The sequence below is a fragment of the Fundulus heteroclitus genome, chromosome 17 (genome assembly GCF_011125445.2).
Source record: "Fundulus heteroclitus isolate FHET01 chromosome 17, MU-UCD_Fhet_4.1, whole genome shotgun sequence".
NCBI lineage: Eukaryota > Metazoa > Chordata > Actinopteri > Cyprinodontiformes > Fundulidae > Fundulus > Fundulus heteroclitus.
The window spans coordinates 6,572,866-6,585,858 of record NC_046377.1 but is presented as its reverse complement, the minus strand read 5'-3'; positions in this window follow the sequence as shown (position 1 = coordinate 6,585,858).

The following is a 12,993-nucleotide window of genomic DNA, read 5'->3' as shown; positions in this document are numbered from 1 at the left end:
GTCATTGTTTATTAAAATGATTGCATTTCTGGGAAGGCCAACAGCTATACCCTGCTGCCCCTAAGACGTAAATAAAAAAACATCTAGTGTTACCTGTGAAGCAAAACATCACATTTTGCACTGAGCATTTTTGAATTGGCTGATAAAAAAAAAAGCATATTACCAGGTAAATTCTCTCTTTAAAGGCAAGAAATACAACAAATGAAACTAACAGCACCCCCTGTTGAGACTGTATTTGAAAAGGTAATTATTTCATTTTAAACCAGGTGCACATTATAACTAATTTCTATTCACTGGAACATACTGTATCTGGGTCTTGTCAGGAATGCCATCCCTTGCTTTTCATATAACAGACACCATTAACAACGCCCCAAAAATTGAGAACTTCTTCCTTTACTGTTTATAATGAGACAAGGGGAGTACCAAAGGATGCTTAAGTGATGCTTATCGATGTCGACCTCCTTTGAGGTTTAGATCTCTCATTATCAGTGTCTGGGTTAGTGATTTTTCCACTAACCCATGTGTCATCCTGATAGACCATTTGAGCCCAAATATTTAAACCTTTTAGAAGAAGCAGCTTGTCAATGTAGATATGATGGGGGGTTTGGTGTTTGGAGAGGTTACCGTCAAGCGCAAAATTATTCATACCCCTTGCAGGTTTTAAACTATTTTCATTCAACCAAGAAGCTTCTGCTGAGTCTGAAAAGATAAAACAAATTAAAAGTATCAGTTTTTAAAAAAAAAGGTTTTATTTACATTTCATAAAGAAATGGTATCTTAGACAACTTTATTTATTTGTCATTCGGTATGCATAAAGTCCGTACAGAACGAAATTTCGTTTCGTACAGCTTTTGTAAATCGCAGTAGAAGTTAAATTACAGTTTTAGGTGCGGCAGAGATTTAGAAGTAAACAGTATGCCGAACATTTTATTTTCTTAACTCTTTTTCTGGGCTTTTATAGCACTAGTGGCTCGTTTTTCATGCAGTAGACTGACAGGAAAGGTTTTTTTGAGAGAGAGGGGAAGACATGTGGCAAAGGACCTCAGGCCGGAATCCACTCCGTGTCAACCACGTCAAGGACTAAGGTCTCCATACATGGGTTATGCACACTACCCCTGTGCCATCGGAGCGCAACCCGTCAAACTTTTTTTTTTTTTTTAGAACTTTCTCAACAAGTAATGGCTCTTTATTGGCATTACAGCAATCAAACTCCTCTTAAGTGCTTAACCCTTAACTATAAGTGGGTTTATGCCACAATATTCACATTTTGGGAGTAATCGTACACCCCCCGAAATCCTGATTGTTAAAAAAATTAAAAACAAGTCCCTCTTAAAGTTTGCCATGAACTCTGTAGTGGGTCAAAAAAACATACAGAATAAGGAGTTCTGGTCAGATGAGACCAAAACAGACTACGCCTACAAAGCTTAGTGTGAAATGTGGTGGTTGTAGCATCATGTTGTATGAAATGCTTTCCTCTAGTAATAGAAAGATGAATGGAGCTTAATTCAGGTTACTCCTGTCAGAATATCCATCCATCCATTTTCTGACCCGCTTAATCTCTCATGGGGTCGCGGGGGTTGCTGGTGTCTATCTCCAGCGTTCACCGGGCGAGAGACGAGGTACACCCTGGACAGGTTGCCAGTCTGTCGCAGCCTGTCAGAATAGATAGAGATATTTAGGCGTAGTAGAAAAAAGGTAGCTGAATGCGAATGCATGTGACACTTTTCAGATTTTTCTATTGTAAAATAAAGAAATAAAAATATATAATTTTCATCATATTCCTTAATCATTTACTACTTCACTTTAATGTCAATTAAAATGAGCATTGGAACCACAATGAATTATTTGGTTGTAAACAGACAAGTTAGAAATAGTTTAGGTGTGAATACTTTAACAAGGCACTGCGTGTTCTGATAAATGTCAGTATAAGGGTACCAAGCTTCATTCAGCCAAAAAGGATACTTTCTCCTCCCTACTCCCCGGTACCAACCAATCACAGAACCCTTTATATCGATACCACATGTACAGTGAGCGCCATGATGGGCAAAATAAAACACACAGAGTACATTTCAGTCCAAGAGTTCATTAAGTCCACTCACTGGCCGCAGCCATACAGGACCCATGGCCTCAGTGACACACACATAGAAACACACACGCTCAAATGGGTGAACCCCTCTGACCTCTCCGCCACATAAACAAGCAAGCATGTTAGGAATGTACACGTGCATTTACAGCCAGGTTTAGTGGCAATGGTGGCATTTGTTTGGTTAATCGGCTAGAGCATGCAGCTGGACCTTTTGTTATCAGCTTGGGTGCAGGGCGGGGCCTGTCGCCTGAAAGAACCTAGGGGCATCAGCAACATCCAGCCGTTTTCATAAAGGAACACGGGATGCATTCATGCAACATCGAAGTTGAGCGATGCAAAAAATGGCACTTGTGAAGTAAAGACGGAGAAAGAAGAGGACCCTGATTTTCAAGGTCTGCACTTCATATTTGAGCTAATAAGTGAAAATAAATAATATCAAGAAAATAAAGGGGGTGTATTTATTGCAAAGGCTGCGCACTGCCGCAATTGTTGGTGAGCAGCAAGAAGGTTCTGGGTTTGAATCCCATCCTGACGTCTTTCTGCATGCAGCTTGCATGTTCTACCGAAGTGTGCGTGGATTTTCTCCGGGTACACCAGCTTCCTCCCACAGTTTGAAAACATGTGCAGGAGGCTAATTGGTCTCTTTATGTTGCCCTTAGGAATGAAAGAGTGTGTTTTTGTGCAGGGTTGTTTGTCCTTTAAGTGATCTATGTTGCTCTTGTAGGGACTGGAAACCTGTGGTATACCCATTTCTTGCCCAATAACCACAGGACCCATCACACTCTACAGGAGATAGGTAAGAACAGCACACACAACACGGCTGACTTATACCACATACCTGACAAAAGTTTTGCCAGAATTCCCATTCAATTCCCTAACATAGTCTTTATACCGGATAGGACAAGGCCTGGGTTAAAGACCACCACCACTGGTACTGGTGACCAACAGGGTACAGGTGGAAACCTGGCAGCTGTTGGTCAGCAAAGAAGAGGAGGAAGAGGTGGTGAGAGGTGGAGAGAGAGAGAATTGAGGAAGGTGGAGAGAGAGTTGAGGAAGGGCAAGAGTCTAGGACTGAGAGTAAGATCTTGAATGTTGGGACTATGACAAGTAAAGCCAGAGAGTTGATGGACACGAAGCAGAGGAGGAAGGCGGACATTGTTTGTGTTCAGGAGACCAAGTGGAAAGGTAACAAAGCTAGAGGCCTTGGAGCAGGGTTAAAATGGACACATTGGAGCTGGGAACAGAGGTGATGAGGATGTGATGAGTAGGTTTGATATCCAGAACAGGAATGCAGAAAAATAGCTGGTGGCACATTTTGCAAAGAGGATGGGAATGGCAGTAGTGAATACTTTCTTTCAGAAGAGGGGGTAAAACAGGGTGACTTACAAGAGTGGAGTTAGAAGCACACCCGGTGGATCACATCTTGAGTAGATGATGTAACCTGAATGAACTCAGTGACTGCCAGGTATTGGTTGGTAAGAGTGTTGCCAGATAGCACAAGATGTTTTAGGGTCAGTGAAAAGCACAAAGGCAGAGCAGAGGACAAAGTGGTGGAAGCTGAAAAAGGAAGAAAGTTGTGTGGCTTATAGGGAGGAATTGAGACAGGCTCTGGGCATACAGGGACTTGTATCATAGTTTAAGGACAATAAGGAGGGAGAGAAGGATTTATACAGGTTGGCAAGGAAGAGGGACAGACATGGGAAGGATGGAATGAAGAACTGTGCCGGTACCAATTTCAGAAAACAAGGGAGATGTGAAGATTTGTGGCAACTATGGGGGACTAAAGTTGCTGAGTCACAAAATTAAGTTATGGGAAAGAGTAATGGAATCTAGACTGAGGTCAGAGGTCAGCATCTGTGAGCAGCAGTGTGGTTACATGCCAAGAAAAATTACTACAGAAGCAGTATTTGCTTTGAGGATGTTGATGGAGAAGTACTGGGAGGGTCAGAGGGAGCTGCAATGTGTTTTTTTTTGTAGCTCCTGAGAAAGCATAGTACAGTGTGCCCAAAGAAGAGCTGTGAGATAGTGGGGAGGTGTGTTGTTTGCGTGACAGAGGAGTTCAAGGTGGGAGTGGGATTGCATCAAGGATCGGCTCTGAGCCCCTTTCTTTTTTGCTGTGGTGATGGAAAGGTTGACGGATGAGGTTAGGCAGGAATCTCCATAGATTATGATGTTTGCAGATGACATTGTGAAGGGGGAAAACCTTGAGAGATGGAGGTTTGTCCTGGAAAGAAGTTGAATGAAGGTTAGTCAAAGCAAGACAGAATGCATGTGCACAAATGAGAGGGACTCAAGTGGAGCCATGAGGTTACAGGGAGCAGAGATGAAGATGGTGGAGGATTAGAAGTACTTAGAATCAACAGTCTAGAGCACATGCGTCAAACTCAAGGCCCGCTGGCCGAATCTGGCCCATCAAGGCGATTTAGCCGGCCCTCAAGGGCCTAAAAAGGCATATCATGTAATAAAGTAGAGGCATATATCATTTTAAAGTGTATAAAGTGGCTGAAACTGTGCCTCTTGTAGTGAATGTAGATTTTTTAACTGTGTAGTAGTAACAGCATCCTGCCACTACATGTCAGTTTTTCTACAACAGATTAAATGTCCAAAAAGAGAAAATGTGATGCAGAATGATGAGTTTAATGTTTAACTCACCTCAATATCAAACTTTGTTTTGCAGATAAACTTTTCAAATGTGCCTAAGAGTGCTAATTTCATGTTACTGTGATTTTTTTTTTACATTTTTATGTGAACTTGAATGATATGAAATCAAAATGTTCATCTATACAGGTGCAAACCGGCCCTTTTAATGACTTCATGATCCCAAAGTGGCCCACTATAGAAATGAGTTTCACACCTCTGGTCTGGAGCAATAGTCATTGTGGAAAAGAGGTGAATAAACGTGTCCAAGCAGGTTGCAACAGTTGGAAAAAAAAGTGGCAGCTGTGTTGTGTGATAAAACAGTATCAGTGTGAATGAAAGGAAAGGTGTGCACGATGGTGGTGAGACTAGCGATGGTGTATGGTTAGCAGACAGCACCAAGGGAGAGACAGGAGGCAGAGCTGGAGGTGGCAGAGATGAATATGTTGAGCTTGTCTTTGGGAATGATGGGAATTGGTAGGATCAGGAACGAGTACATCAGAAGGACAGCTCAAATTAAATATACTGGCCAGAGGGCCAGACTGAGATTGTTTGGACATATACAGAGGAGGGATAGTACACCGGTAGAAGGATGTTGAGGCTGAAGACCAAAGATGAAACTTATTCATGGAGTGAAAAAGGACATGAAGGTAGTTGGTATGAGAGAATAAGACTCAGAAGATCGGGTTAGATCGATATAAACCAGCTAAGACCTACACAGAGGCCCAACTAACTGTTTAGTCAACCCAGGAAGTAGCCTGTTGTGAACGCGAGCTCACACTGAACATATTCAGCTGAAGCTAAATTCTTATTGGGGCCCACATAGACAGCTGGGCAATGTCCTCACTTCAGCAATTTCTTGCTACAATGTCTGAGTACAAGCCAAGTTTAGAAACCTCCTGTTTCACAACGAGCCATTTCATCATCCTCAAAAAACCCTGGAAATGTACATCCCGTACATTTCTAGGTAAAAAGGAGTGTACTTCAATGGCAAAAGCTTCCAGTCTGTTTTCCTGTGAGATCTGCTTTCGCTTAGATCCAATTTTCTCTTTACACCTTGGCTAGTCTTCTGTTTCACTTGTCCTCGTTTGTGCTTCCATTGTAGTATTATTGCTACATGTGCCATCTCCTCACCTGTGATTGGCTTCCTGATTGTTAGGCGTTCTGCTTTATTTATTGATCAGGCTCACAGGTCATCTGTATTTTTCTGATCAGCTTTTGTGCTCCAAAACATGTTAGCGATTAGCTGTGGGCTGTTTTCACAATTTTGGACTGTTTTATGATGTCTTGTGTTGTTGAACCTTTTGTTGTGAGATTAATAGAAATCCTTTTATTGCCCAAACCTGCTGGCTATTCGGGTTAGGTTTAGGTTTTTTCCCTCATCACGCACTGGCATACTGCCTTTTTCGTCTCTTTTTGCTGTTTAGGGGATTTATAGACTTATAACTTAAATAAAAGGTTTAGTACTTGGTTCAAACAAATTACCCAAAATTAAAATTGATAATAAATAACACATCCATTAAACAAATAACAGAAGTAAAGCTTCCCGGTATCTATCTGGATAAAAAAAGAAGCTGTTGTGAAGAATATGGGCAGGGCTTTAGCTTTAATAAAAAGATATTGTCAATTTTTGCCAGCTGATTTGAACACGCTAGTAGTAAGAACAATAATTATTTTTCAGCTTGACCACTGTCAGATAATATGGGCAAATGCAAAAAGAAAAGATTCAGACAAACTTCAATTGATGCAGAATAAAGTTGCCCGTTTAACACTAAAATTTCTTACAGGACCAGCATAATAACATGCATATAAAGCTTGGCTGGCTAAAAGTCCATGACAGAGCAATAGCTTCACTAATATTGTCAACATGAAAAAATCTTAAAACTCCAAAGTCCACGTTTTTCGTTTGTCCGGCTAAAGAACAATTTAAACTCACATGGATATGCCACTAGGCATGCAGCTGAAGGACGCTTTCTAATTCCTCGAGCAAAAACAAACTTTCTCAAATGCAGCCATCCTGTCTGACATTGCAGAGCAACGAGTGGAATTCTTTACCATTAATTCTTGTAAAAAATGGACATAAGTCAGTTTTTAAGAAAAAGCTATAAAAGCTTTTTAGGAGCAATGTATTTAGTTAATAATTGTACATTTTATAAATATATCAACATTTTTGATTGAATTGTGATGAATTATTGTATGCTAAACTTCTTATCTTTTATATACCTTTATGACTGTAATTGTATTATGTGTGTCTTTAACGATGGACCCCAGAAAGAGTAGCTGGGTGTAAAGCCTGGCTGATGGGGATCCTAAACAATAAACAATAGACCAATGATATGAGACTTATCCACACTGCACTAGTTAATTTCTCATTAACTCCACAATTATAGTTGTGTTTAATGAGCAGAAATACCTTGTATTCATCATGACTTTTGCACCGGAAAAACAACAGGTCAGAGAAGTCGGGAGCAGAGGTTGACTTATAGACGGTGAGAGCGAAGTTGGGGAAGGATGGTCAGGCCGCAGCTGTCAGTGACATCCTATGACAGAGGACGGACAGGCTAGGTGGCAGCAGGACGGCAGCAGGAGAGGAGTGCCAGGTCGACCGGAGTTCCTGCCAGAGAACCAGGGTGGAGTGGACCAGAAGCGAGATGGCAGGAATCGAGCAGGAGTAGGGATGGCTCTATGGAGAGAGAGCAGTCTGGTTAGTGAGCAGTTGGCACACAGAACCAAGAACATCAGAGGGAGCGAGGATCAGGTCCGGTACGACTCAGGTGGCCAATGCCCTGACACCTTCCTTCTGTCTCCTGCCGCCTGATATGCTCCTCTTGATTAATGGGAGATTGGAAACACTTGCTGCCGGCGTCCACCTGTCACACCCTACGGGAGAGAGGTGAGAGCAGCACACACACGGCGGCTGACCTGAGCCACATACCTGACAAATACTAGATCATTCTTAATCATTTGAGGATAGAACAGACTTCAACAAATATTATTATTATTACACCCAGAGAAAAAAAATCAGACAAGTCTTCAAGCCTTGCAAATTTAGATAGAAGACTTTTGCAACTTCTCACATTGTACGGTGGCTTGCAATGTAATAGTGCCCCATGCATTTTTTCACATGTTGTCATATAAAAAACACAAATGTTAGAGTGTTTTATTGGCCATGCTTGGAGTGGGACTGAGCAGAGTGGAATGATCCGGAACTGTCCATGGTAAAGCAGGAGGAACTGATCCCTGACACAGAGGATAACCTTTATCAGACACACCAAAATTAAAAATTAAAAATACACACCCACACTACTCCAGACATTTGAACTGAGAAAGCTTCTTGGATGGGAAGCGATACGTCTTCAAACTTCGGTAAAAAAAAGTCTAGTTGTTTTTGTTTTTTAAAGTCGTTCTATATCCTTTTTTGCTGAGCCAGATGATACCAAAGGTTGGACATTTTAAGCTTTCTGAGTGGTCGACACTTTGAAGTCACACGAGAGTGGGTAAGGTCAGATGACACTCTTGTGAGATGAGGGCAAATTGTCTTCATGCCAGGAAACCCAAAATAGGATGCATTTCATTCAAGGTAGAAGCAGCAAATACACCCCCCCTCCCCACCCCAAAACCAGCAGTCAGAGGTCTGACTCTTACATCTAACCGTGAACAATATAAAAGAGCCATTGTTTAGAGAGCAATTACCATCCGAGATGGTTGTAAAACTCTCACGAGCAGCCACAAACAAGGAGGGTGAGGGAGATGACAAGAAAACCTTGTCTGAACTACAGCGCCCGCACAACAACGCTATTGTATCGCCTCTCGTTTGATGGGTCCAGGTGGGGGTGGTGGACAGACAAAGAGGGAAAATCCACTTCAAACAGCAGTTTGCCACGTCATCGGCTTGACAAGATCAGCATTGTTTGACATTTAGACAGCTGTTGGAGATGAAATAGAGAGAGAGAGAGAGAGAAGATTGACAAAGGAATTGAATTTTGAAGTTTTAATGGGTCTCCAAGGTGGCTTTAGCTGCTGCTTGGGGTGGCAGAAAGTAATGTCGGGTCCCTCTTTGCATACAAATGATGGGGGCCAATATCCAGCGGAGGTGCAAAGAGACTCGGTTTGACGTAGCAGAGCTGGATAGTTTAGAGATAGAAGGGAAAAAAGGATAAAACTCATGGTGTAAGAGTAGAAAATGATTCACGAAAGATTAAGAGAGGTGTTTGTGTGTACGTGGCAGAAGTTCCGTCTGTCCTCAGTCACCCCCACCTCCAAGCCCTTTCCTCCCCAGCTTGTAAATGGTGGCATTCTGGCAGTCATGTGGGGTTGTGAGGGATGGGGGGTGGGGGTGTTGGGGGGGTTTCACACCCTGGCAGGGGAAGAGGTGAGATGAACCCGATTAACAGTCACATCTTGTTCTCTTGTAGCCAGTTGCGTAACCCTCTCGTTGACATGTCGACTACTCGCATCCATCAGTTACACGTCCTGTTTGTTGATTTGTCTAAATAGTATTCATATTTTAATCAGATCTGATTTCTTTATAGCATGTAACCTAATTCACTGGTAATATACAGAGTTCTGTCTAAACGTTTTAAATCACCATGTGTTTCTTGATGCTTTACTTCTAAGCAGCAAATTATTTGGCCATGTTTTGGCTTCGTTGGTTGTACACAGCATCTTGATGAAAAAAATCGATCAGATGATCACTTTTTCTTTTTTTGTTTTTTGCCGGGTACTGTTAAAAGAAGCCTCCACTATTTTACAGGACCAGGAAAGTTATGTGGGAGATGGCACAAAAACCACAAAGCAAACAAAAAATCAAAAGGTGCGAAAAATGAATGTGTAGATTCATGCACCGTAAAAAATGTTTTATTTTTTATTTTTTTTTTACACGTGAAGCTAACTTACAACCACAAACCTCAAGTTATGTAGATTTTACAGTATATGCTTGCCCAACACAAAGAAATGCACTAAGAAAAATACATGGGTTTTAGGGTAACTCTCTACCAGCTTTGCTGCTTGAGAATGATGCTACCACCAGCATGTTTAATGGTAGACGCGGTAAGTAATAAAATGAATGTCTTAAGTCAGAATGGTGTTCAAACCTTTTTACTCTTCTAAGAACAAGTTTTTTTGTTCATATATTTTGGTTAGACGGGTAAATCATGGTTAGTTTTGGTTGCTTAATTGCAAATTATTTTTCTGGGATAAATAAGTACATGTTTTGTCACTGGTGTGTGTGAACATTTCATGAGGTGTCCTAACTTTTTTCACATGACTAAAACCATTAGAGTAATGTCAGTTTAAATGTAGCTGTTCTCCGAAGGCTTTACAGGATGGTTTGAGGCTGTTACTTGAAAAAAAGAAAAAAACATCATGACCATTATGAGGACAGACACCAGAGAGATCAGAGATACAGAGTTGGAGAAGTTTAAGTCAGGTCATAACACACTGTTCAATCTACCTCACAAAACCGATGAAGGAGATTGGCACAAATGCTAACTAACATAATGGGACAGCATGGTGGTAGTAGCATCATGATGTGGTGACACTAAATACAGGAGAAACTCTGTAAGGTGCTTCAACAGACTTGAGATTGATTTTTATTTATAAGAATAGTCAAAGTCAAAGTATCTTTATTCGTCTCCCTTGAGAGAAATCTGCCTCGGATACAAGGATCAGCTGCACTGCACCACATATTCAATCGCGATAAAAGAAATCTTTTATAAAAATAATAATAAAATAATGAATATAAAATAGTAACAACAGATCATAAATCACAGTTCAACTAAAGTGATCATTAAAACCATGCAAATCAACCTTTAAAAGAAACTAAGTTAAAACACCACCGCCCTCCCAATTTACTACTGTAGATCATAAGAGGTCAGATATGGCTACCTGCGTGTCGTAGCACTTCCCATTTTAATCTTTTCCACCCACATCATGCGCACATTAACAAGTTTTATGGATAATGGGATGAGCGACTGTTTAAATCTGTCATGAATAAGTGAGAAAACAATCTAATTTAAAAATAAATAAAAATACATTAAAGTTATGGCTGTAATGTTGTGAAATCTGGGAGAAAAAAAAACACAGTAGGTAAATTACTGTAATGCTTATTTCCCAAAAGTCTGCAAATGTGTTATCGCGACTGACATAAATGGCAGACGAGAGTGTGAACAATAGAAGTTTGTGTCACACGTGAAACACAAACCCGCAGAATGATACCCGATCAGTCATCCAACGCACCGTCCGGCGTCTCGACATCCTCAAAAATCTTTCCTGCTCTCGCCGTAAAGTTTGCGGCTCCAAACAGGCCTTTGTTACGCAACTGCCGCTCTGGTAGTAGTCCATCTGGGAGTTCTGTACTGGCACGTACAAACATGTGTGAGAGTGTGTCAGCGTGTAGGCGGACGAACAAGATGGAAAGACTCGACAGAGTGTGCGTATCCCTGGCGGCCCTTTGTCCTCTGCGTCGGTTAAATCAAATGTACGTCCCGTTTAAGGTTAGCCATTTACGATTGCCCACCTGATGGCTGCAGCGGCTGCGCATCAGCCATCCTGTCTGCCCATATGTTCACCGTTCCTCACTACGTGCGGGTATTTCTGTGTCTGCACGCGGGGGCCGCGGCAAAGCTGGTGAGTGGGCCGCTTCACCGCCTTTCCTCTTCTCCACAATCGAAGACGCTTCCACGGCGTTCTTCGACCGGAGCCATTCACAGCCGCGGCTAAACAGCCCCAGAGACAGGATTTGTGCCAAGTCGTAGCTGCTAGAGCTTGGCTACGGGAAAAACCTGACCGGCGTCCAGCATTATGTAAACCTGCCAGAGCAAGCTGTGTAGTCATTTGGTCACACGCTTAATTTGCATTTTCTGCAATCGAATGAAAGCACCGGAAGCTCTTTTTCTTTCTCTTCTCTCCCTCTCTCTCTCTCTGAGATCGCGTGGGGACAAAAAATTGGAGGGAGGCGAGTTTCCTGATCAAATCTGCACATCAAAGACAGACCCAGTGTTATGTGTTATGTCACTTAACCTCTTATTGGTATGATTTTACACCAGGAAAAAAACTGCCACAAGGAAAGAAGGTGAAACATTATGTTCAACAGAACATGGCCTTACAGAGATCTCGTGGTCTTTGTCCTGCTGGAAGGTGAACATCTGACCCGGCCTTTGGCAGCTTCATGCAGGTCTTCTTTCAGGGCGCTATTCCTTTATCCACCAACTCTGACCAGCTTCCCTCTCCCTACTGAAGTAAAGCATCCTCAGTGCATGGTGCTGTCATCATCCTCTTTTGCCAGCGTGTAACATGTAGTGTTTAGTTTTCTACCACAAAAGCCTTTTGCATGTGGGACATTTTTTTTTTTTTTTGCACCTTCTTCCATATGCTTGCAGTGTCTCTTACATGACTTCAGGCAAACAATAAAGGGGACTTCTTATGTCAACAATGGGTTCTTCTTGATAGTCTTCCATTAAAAAGTGAGTGATAGATGTCCTCTCAAAAGATTTTCCAGCCTGAACCATTGTTCTCTGCAGATTCTCCATAGTGCTCTTGGCTGCCTCTCTGTAAAGTTTAAACAGCGCTCTGTGAGATAGTTACATTTTATTCTATAACCTAATCCTGCTTTAAACTTCTCTACTGATGCATTTTTTTCTCTCTGATGTTCTCTGACAACTTTCCGAGCCCTTCGCAAAACAGCTGTATTTATACAAAGATTAGGCTCCACACAGGTGGACTTTCTTTATAAATCAGGCTACAGCTGAGCGCATTCTGTTGAACTTTGAATTTTATTTACAGTAACCAGATAAAAGGCGGCTGAACACACATGCAAACTGACCCCCTTTTTTTGGAGTTATTCTATCTACCTTTTACTTACCAGTCACGCACCACCATGTGTTGGTTTATCATATACAATCCCAAAAAAAGACATTGACATTTGTAGTTTTAATGTCACAAACAAGTGAAAACGGTACTGTATAGTACACATACACACATACACTTTTACTGTAAAGAAAAAAAAACAGGCTTATGTGACTAATGATCATTACCCAAAAGGCATATAAGTTGCTTGCAGTGTTTCACTGAAGAGCATCCCCGATGTAGCACCTATAAAAGACTCATGTCCTCTGGAGAAGAGGTCCGTGCACCTGAGAGCACAGTAAAAACAAGAGAGGCCACCTCTTTACCAGCTTCACCAGCTGTCTCTGGCCTCTCAACCGCTTGTGTGTCCACATGTTTCTGGCCAGGAGCTCGCCATGTGTGGCAGCAGTCCGAAACCTGACGGA